Below are 9,437 nucleotides of genomic sequence, written 5' to 3' on the forward strand. Positions count from 1 at the left end.
TTTGACATATCAAAGCTTTTTTAAAAAAAGTTTTTTTGTTTTTTTGTTTTTTGAGAGAGTATAAGCAGGAGGGGCAGAGGGAGAGGGAGAAAGAATCTCAAGCAGACTCCCTGCTGAATGTGGAGCCTGATGCAGGCTCAGTGTCACAATCCTGAGATCATGACCTGAGTCAAAACCAAGAATCCAACTCTTAACTGACTGTGAATAGCAAGACAATGTTAGCTCTTCTTCATTGAATCTCTGCATGAGCAAAATATATATATATATATGTATATATATATGTATATATATGTATATGTATATGTATGTATATATTCGCAAATTCCTTGTTTATCTGGAATCCAAAGTTTCTAAAATAAATACTTACTAATTTAGACCTTAAAAACATATATAAATATATAAATATGAGAAGGAAGCCAGCTACAAGGAAAACTATGTTTAACCATAATCTACAGTCTTGAAATTGGAAACCAAATTTGGAAGACTTGTATTAGTTATAGTAACCAAGATCATGTGGTATTGACTTATGGATAGACAAATAAATAAATGGAGCAGATAGAGTTCAAAAGCAAGAACAAAGTTATACGAATAACTACTTTTCAGCAAAGACAACAAAACAATTGAATGTGCAAAGAAAAATCTTTACAAAAATGGGGAAGAACAATTGAATATCCATGTAGAAAAAAAATTAATCTTGACCTCATACCATACATAATAATGATTCCAAGAAGGATCATAGATTGAAATCCAAGAGCTTAAGCTATGAGGTTTTTATAAGAAATCATAAAAGAATATCTTTGTGACTCCGGAAAGGAAAAGATTTCCCAGGATACAGAAAGCAAAAACTTAAAATTATAATATTTTCATTAAAATGATCTCATCAAAAAAAATATTTGTAAATGAAGGCAAGGCACAGATTCAGAGAAAATTCTTGTGAAACATAAATCTGACAAGGGACTTCTATCCGGAAGGTCTAAGTAACTACTACCAATAAATAAGGCCAAACAACCTCATTTTAAAAATGGATGAAACACTAAACCAAGAGTTCATACGTGAACATATCTGAATAGCCAATCAGCAAATGAAAAAGTGCTCAACATCGGTAGTCATGAAGAAAATGCAAAGTAAAACTATAACAAGCTGCTACTATACACCCACTAGAATGGCTGAAATTAAATACACTGACCACATTAACTATTGGCAAGAAGGTGTAGCGGGCAGAACACTAACACATTTCTGGTAGGAATATAAAATGGTACAATCTCTTCAGGAAAAGGCCCAGTAGTTTCTTACCACATTAAACGTACTCCTACTTTTGACTCAGCAATTCTAATACATATAAAAAATGAGAAATGAAAACATAAGCTCATGAAAAGATGTGTATAAGAATGTTTATAGCAGATTTATTCCTAATACCCTAGACTAGAAGTAACTCAAATGTCCTTCAGTAGAAGAGTAAATAAGCAAATAGCAGTATATTCTTATCATGGAATACTATTCAGTTGTAAAAAGGAATGAATCACTAATATATTCAACAACATCGATGAATCTCATAAACATTATGCTGTGTGAAAGAAGCTAGTGCAAATAAGTGCAACTATGATTACATTCACCTGAAGTTCTAGAACAGGCAAAATTAATCCTCGGCGGGGATGGGGGCCATTGACTGGGAAGGGACAGAAAGAAAGTTTCTAGAGGATTTTTTACATCTTGCGTGTGGGTTACATTTGTGCATTTCAATGTAGTAAATTTTACAAAAAACAAAAAACAAAAACAAAAACTATTTTAAAAATCCAGTAAAGATGGGTGGAAAAACAAAACAAAAATGACCAAAAAATTAGATAATTCTTTAAACTGGGCGGTGGGTACACTATTCTGTTTGATTTGCATAAGTTTACATTTTTCTAATATTAAATGGAAAAAAAAGTCTTGGCAGTTTTCTTACACAGAGAATTACATTTACAAAATGAATCCTCTAGCCTAATTATGTGCAATGCCTAGTAATACTCACTCATTGCAAAAGAAAACTATGTCTCAAAAAATTTTAAATAATTCTCTTTTTTTCCAAAACTTCATGTGCTATGTTTCAACTGCAGGGGAAAAAAATCCATAAAATATTAAAACACAAGAAACATTGTACATTAGACTCTACTCTGACACTGAATGTCACTTCCTACAGAGAAGTGTGTACATTTCTGATACTGCTAAAAAAAACTCTTTTTGTAGCCTATATTATTATATTAAAGAAAATCACATCTTAGCAATGTTTTCAGTATTGCAGATCAAATGGGAAATCATAGTAGAATTAGGAAGGTAGCTGTGTTTCCGAAAAGGATATATGATATTAACCAAATTCATTTTTCAAATTATATTGGTAATATTCTTGGCATTCATGCCTTCCTCTAGTTTCTAAAATAAACAATAAACAGATTCTTTAATAATGTAAATATATAAGTCTAATTGAAAGGAACATTTTTTTAATTTAAATTCAAGTTATATAACATATAGTCTAGAATTGGTTTCAGGAATAGAATTTGGTGATTCATTATTTACCCCAACCAGTGCCCTCTCTAAAGCCCATCATCACCCATTTAACCAGCTCCCCCATTCACCTCACTTTCAGCAACCCTCAGTTTGTTCTCTATAGTTAAGAGTCTCTTATGGTTTGCCTCTCTATTTTTATCTTATTTTATTTTTCTTTCCCTTCCCCTATGTTCATCTGTTTCTTAAATCCCACATATGAGTAAAATCATATGGTACTTGTCTTTCTCTGACTGACTTATTACACTTAGCGTAATACCCTGTAGTTCCAACCACGTCCTTGCAAATGGCAAGATTTCCTTTTTGATGGCTGAGTAATATACTACATCATTTTTAACCATTAATCAATCAATGGAAAATTGAAAGGAATATTTTTGTCCTTACCACATTTTTTTTACTCTTTTTTTTTAATTTTTATTTATTTATGATAGTCACAGAGAGAGAGAGAGAGAGAGAGAGAGAGAAAGAGGCAGAGACATAGGCAGAGGGAGAAGCAGGCTCCATGCACCGGGAGCCCGATGTGGGATTCGATCCCGGGTCTCCAGGATCGCGCCCTGGGCCAAAGGCAGGCGCTAAACTGCTGCGCCACCCAGGGATCCCCTTACCACATTTTGAGAGATTTTCTCCACCTCATCAGAGTCAGCCAGTTTTAGAGTTCCCTTAACCTAATTCTTTTTAATTTTTTTTCTTATTAATATTTCTCCTACACATGCCACCATACTGATTTCTAGATTCTGTTTCTATTTTATATAATTTTTATCCTTTTCTTATATGTTTTATTTTTTAGCAACCTCTTACAATTGATTGACAGTGACTCCGAATTACATGATGCATTCCTTAATTCTAAATAGTATCTATGTGCTCACTTAAGAATTTGCTATATCCAAAAAAAAAAAAAAAAAAAAAAAAAGAATTTGCTATATCCACATTTAACCTGTTTTCAAACAGGTCTTAAGTTTCAATTGCACTGTCATAAAATTTTTATTTTCCCTACTTTTGTGTTAAATAATTGTTCAAAACAGATCATATTTACACATGAACCTCCTGACTACACTCTCTCAGAGTCAGTCGGTAGAAATGATATATTTAATGTATCCAGATGATATACAACCAATCACTTTGCTGTCATTATAAACTGGCTGTTGAGATCCATAAACTGAATTAAAAGTTTATACTGACACAACACACTGTGGGGCAAAAGTGACTTCCAATCAAGCCTGTCTTTTGGAGCCAGAATAACACCCACACTATCTTTCAATAGTAGAAATGGGCAGAAAACGACAGCAAGGGTTATTTTTTCCCTTCAGGACTGAAGCTTTTTAGAGTCATCATCATCTTACTTCCAAAGCAAAATCAAAATCATGACGTCAACTTGTGATAAATAAATCTTGGACCGATTACCAGTATATAATTCCACAATGTACCCCTTTTTATGGTAAAACAGTGGTTGGTTATTCAGTTTTCTATCTTTAACTCCTTTATTAGTAGTATATTGAGTGATATATGTTAGTCATGAAGACATATATATATATACACACACATATATACACTACATAGAAGTATATATATACACTAATATACTATATATACTATACTATATATACTACTATACTACTACTATACATATATACTATATATACTATATAAATATAATACTACATATAAACTACATGTATAGTATATATACTATACATATATACTATACTGTACATATATACTATATTATATATACTACTATACTATATATACTATACACACACACACACACATACACACACTAACTGACAATCTTGGAATTAGAAAAGATTTGGAAGCTTTTAAGATCCATCAGTAAGAGGCTTTTCCATTTATAACTTCCCCCACTTTTCCCAACATTTATTATTGTGAGAACAAATCTACTTTGCTGTCAATGGGTGTATCTGAAGGAATTATCAGCTAGGGTAGAGCTCATGAATTTAAATACTTGACTCTGAACCTAAATCACACAGTGCACATGCATGAAATTTAAATAGTCTTTGGAAGTTTCAACAGGTTGATCTAACTATGAACAGCAAATTCATTGTTTTTTGACAGGTCCTGAAGGGCCCACTCTTACAGACTATGCACCGAGGCTGTGCACCACTCAAATAAGGTGACCATGAACATATGGCTAGATGTTTACTTCTCATAATTCAGTTACTTATCTTGCTGTCTAAATGTTGCTGACATGGAGGCTTTAATTACTGGGATACATTTTAGTCGCTAGGATACTCACTTTATAGGCAACACTGAAGCATTTATAGTTAATCTAGTTTTTAGCTTGAAAACTCAAGTGACAAAGAGCCTTAGTACACTAATTAATTCTATAGTTAAAATCCAGAGATTTTGAAGCTACGGGTATCATAATATGAAAATTACCCATATGTTGACTGATAATACAAATAAGGAAAATTGATTCCTCTCCTTCAGCTTTCTCATTTTTCTCCATTTAATATCCAAGCTCAAAAGGCAGGTTCTGGTTCAAGATGGCCACAAAAGTGAATCCTGAACTCACTTTCTCCCTACACCAAGTCTACAGCTACATATGGAACAATTTCCTTTGCAAAAGCACTAAAAACTGTAAGACTTTGACATGTCTGAGTAAACGAGAGAAAGCCCACATCAAAAGGAACAGGAGAGGCTAGGACCAGTCTCGTCATAAGCCCCTCTCCCAGCACACCGACGCATCGTTGAGAGGGAACTGAAAATCCAGAGTTTCCCCTAAGGCACTTAGGGTTTGAACCTCACATCAAGAAATCTCAACTTTTAAGACCTGCACCTGAGACATGAGCCCCCAAAACATCTAGCTTTAAAAATCAACAGGGCTCACATCCAGCAGACCAACAGAGCTGCTGCTATCCAATAAGAACTATTCAAGGGTCCTGGAGCTCACACTCACCTCAGCAGGGCCCACAGGGAGTGGCTGATCCAGGGGCACTCAGACCTTGCTTATCCAGGAATGTTGACCTGAGGGGCAGACATCTGAAGCTTGTGGGGGCCTGATGGGATGTTCTCTGGGATGGAGGGTGACAGATACCTTCTCCACACTCTCCCTCTCCATGGCTCCAGCCAGCAGATGCCATCTTTTTTTTTTTCTTCTAAGCCCTAAATACAAAAGTCATTTAGAGATATAAAGCTTTTCTTAGGAGAATTAATCATCATCTACCCCCTCTCAACTGACTTTCTCCACTCCTAACTCTACACACCAGAGGCAATGACTTTTAAACTTGGCTCTGTATAGTTCTAAAGATGGTTTTCTCCATGTTGCAAAATAAGATATTTATAGCTATATCTTTATATTTCAAATTTAGATTTTCTCCATTTCTTTTCTGCTATTTATATAAAGATTTAGATGACTTATATAATCTCTCACTCCTATTTCTTCTTAGTACAATTAATTATTTGTTGATTCCTCTACTGAGGAAAAGTGTATGAGAGACAAACTTCCTTGAATCCCTTAATATATGAACATCTTAAATTTCATATTCACTCATGACTAATAATTTGGCTGGCATAAGTATTTTAGGTCTAGAGTTACTTTTACTTTGAACTTTAAAGAATTATTCTATCATCTTCTGGTGGTACTGATGACACGCCCTCACGAGTTGTATCTTATTGTATATATTACTTTCCCTTATGAAAAGCTTTTAGAATCCTCTATACTTGATTTTCTGAAATTTCTCACAGATGTCTGAGGTCAGGTCTCTTTTCACATAGAAGCCTTTCCTATTTCAAGACATGTGTTTCCCTTCAGTTCTGTAAATTTAGTTTAAAATTTCATTTGGGGGGAATACTTTTCACTTCACCTTCTCAGCACTCTCATGGAAATTTGATCAGTTGAAAGTGAACTTCTTGGACTGATCTTCCATCTTGTATATTTTCAAAGAGATATCTTCAACAATTGCAAGGTTTCTAAAAAATTATGCTAGCATGCATATTTTTAATTTCTAGGAATTCTTTTCACTCTGTTATTCCTTTTCACTACATTTTCTTGGTATACGAGTAGAATACAAATGTATTCTTGAATTTTTGTAGGCTATTAATTAAAAGTGTGTGGGGAGAGGAGGTGAGGTTGTTTCGTTTAATTTTCTTCTCTCCAGATCAGATAAACTTATTTTTTCAATACTTTGAAGCTTTTACTCAAATACCTAGTGAATAATTACAGTCTCTCCATATTTTAAATTACAAAAATAGAAAAGTTACTTAGAGTGTCTGTATCCATAGGCATTTGCTAATAGCAGACTCATTTTAGTGTGAGTGGCCAAAATGGGCAGCGTGCTGGGGAACTCCTTCTAGGGTGAACATATACGGTAAGCAGAATGGTCTCCAAAGAATGTCCACATCCTAATCTTCAGAACCTGTGAATATGTTTGGTTACCTGGCAAAGGGGAATTAAGTTTGCAGATTGGAGTTAAGGTTGCTAATTAGCTACCATTAAGACAAGGAAATTATCCTTGATTATTCTAGTGGACCCAGAGTAATCACAAGCATCCTTAAAAGTGAAAGAGGGAATTGAAAGAGAAATCCAGAGGATAACAGTGTGAAAAGAAGTCTGCCTGATATTGCTGGCTTTAAAGATGGGAGAAAATTGCCCATGAGCCAAGAAAGTGAGCAGCCACTATAATCTGGAAAAAATAAGGAATTGTATTCTCCCCTAAAGCCTCCAGAAAGGAGCACAGTTCTGCCGACATCTGGATTTTAGCCCCCTGAGATCCATGTTGGATGTCTAACCTACAAAATTGTAAAATAATAAATTTATATTATTTTAAATCACCAAGTTTGTGGTCATTTGACACAGCAGCAACAGAAAACTATACAGATTTTGGTACTGAGAGTAGAGTGCTACTGTAACAATAACTAAATATATTGGAGTGGCTTCAGAACTGGGTAGTGGCAGAGGCTGAAAGAATTTTGAGAAGCAAGATAGAAACAGCCTACAGTGACTTAAACAGACCATTAGTAGGAATATGGATAATAATGATCCTTTTAGTAAGGACACAGAAGGTGGTGAGGAGCATAATAGAGAAGACATATCTCACTCTGAAGAATCCCTAAATCATAAACACACTGCTGATAGAAATAGTAGAGACATCAAAAAAAAAAAAAAAAAAAAAAAAAAAAAAGAAATAGTAGAGACATTAAAGGTGCTGCTGGTGAGGAACATATTATTGGAAACTTTTGGTTCCTTTATTTGTTTTTTTAAGAGTTTGTTTACTTATTCATGAGAGACAGAGAGAGAGGGAGAGAGAGGCAAAGATGCAGGCTCCATGCAGGAAGCTCCATGTGGGACTCAATCCCGGGTCTCTAGGATCACACCGTGGGCCAAAGGTGGCCCTAAACCGCTGAGCCACCCGGGCTGCCCAAAAGGGCTGGTTTTTAAAAAATTTTCATTAATAACACAATGCAAATTGTCCTGAAGCCTAATTTATTCATTGATCTGTATCTTCAAATCCAGGTTCAGTAATTTTGGTAGGACTGCTTCACAGAAGATATGGTATATTTCCACCACAAGGTAATATAACCTATCGTCTCTTTTTTAATAGGTGATGTCATTAGCAACTGATGACTGTTGCCTAATCCATTAATTCAATAGGAGTTGCAAAAAGTGAGAATACTGATTCTATCATTTCTTCATTTACTAGTTTTTACTTATTGCTGCTGAGTGTATTTTTCAAAAAGGTAAAATCATGATTTTCATGCAAATTTAACATGAACACACATCTAGGATTTTACTAATTAATTAGTGAGAAAAACAATCATATATAAAAAGTGGTTCAGCCTCAGTCAGATGGGCTGGAGACACTTCTGGAAGCAAGAGCATGATGGCTGTGCAAGGAGAACTAACCCCAAGTGCCGATCCCACTTGTATTGGTTGGCAATGGTACTGAAAAAATTACATCCATGAAGCATCATCTGATTGGTCAATTTGAAAAGTCTGTGGCCACCTGAGTGTTGAGATCCATCCACTTGTGTTCCATACCAACAGAGGACCTATTAAGTTCCTGGTACTGGATATGGCTGATCAGGAGAAGTTTGCTGGGCTGAGAGATGGCTCTGACATCCAAGCCTGGTATGCCATTATGTTTGATATAACAACAAGGATTACATCAAGGCATAGAGATCTGGTTCAAGTATGTGAAGACGTCCCTATTGCACTGTGTGGCAACAAAGTAAACATTAAGGACAGAAAAGTTAAGGCAAAATCGATTGTCTTCCACCAAAAGAAGAACCTTCAGTACTATGACATTTCTGCCAAAACTTTGAAAGGCTCCTTCCTGTGGCTTGCTATAAAACTAACTGGAGACCCTAACTTGGAGTTCATCACCGTGCCTCCTCTTGCCCCACCAGACATTGTCATCCACCCTGCTCTGGTATCACAGTGTTAGCATGATCTAGAGGTTGCTCAGACAACTGATCTCCTGGGTACGCATGATGACCTGTGAGAAAATGCAGCTGAAGCCCAGCATTAGAAGTCTTGTTTTATAGGCAACCGTCCTGTGATGTCAGTGGTGCAGCGTGTTTACAATTTCATTCTATAGCTGAACAGAACATGTGCTTAATCTTTGGGATGCTAAAGGAGATGAATGGGCTTATGGCAATTTAAAAAGTACCTTCATTTTTTGGACCTGCATATTTTGCTGTTTTGGAATGCAGTTGTTTGCTTCCTGTGCTTCAACTATAAGATTGCGATAGTCACATTAAAAAAAAAAAATGGTTCAAAGAACATTTTGAGGTGCTAGGAATTTATTATCAATTTAATAAAGGAATGTTAGAGTTGGTTTGTTAGACTATATACCAAACTGGTTGGTGTTTTATATTTGGGGTTATCTTTTCCACTGGGCAGAAACAATTTGCTTACCTACCAGACAAATATCTAC

The 9,437-nt window shown here is 35.2% G+C and overlaps 1 pseudogene; it reads left to right on the top strand.

Moving 5' to 3' along the window:
- The first annotated feature begins 8,639 nt into the window (after positions 1 to 8,639).
- LOC144321735 (GTP-binding nuclear protein Ran pseudogene) lies at positions 8,640 to 8,945 on the top strand (annotated as a pseudogene).
- Positions 8,946 to 9,437: the final 492 nt, after the last annotated feature.

The sequence above is a fragment of the Canis aureus genome, chromosome 10 (genome assembly GCF_053574225.1).
Source record: "Canis aureus isolate CA01 chromosome 10, VMU_Caureus_v.1.0, whole genome shotgun sequence".
Lineage (NCBI taxonomy): Eukaryota > Metazoa > Chordata > Mammalia > Carnivora > Canidae > Canis > Canis aureus.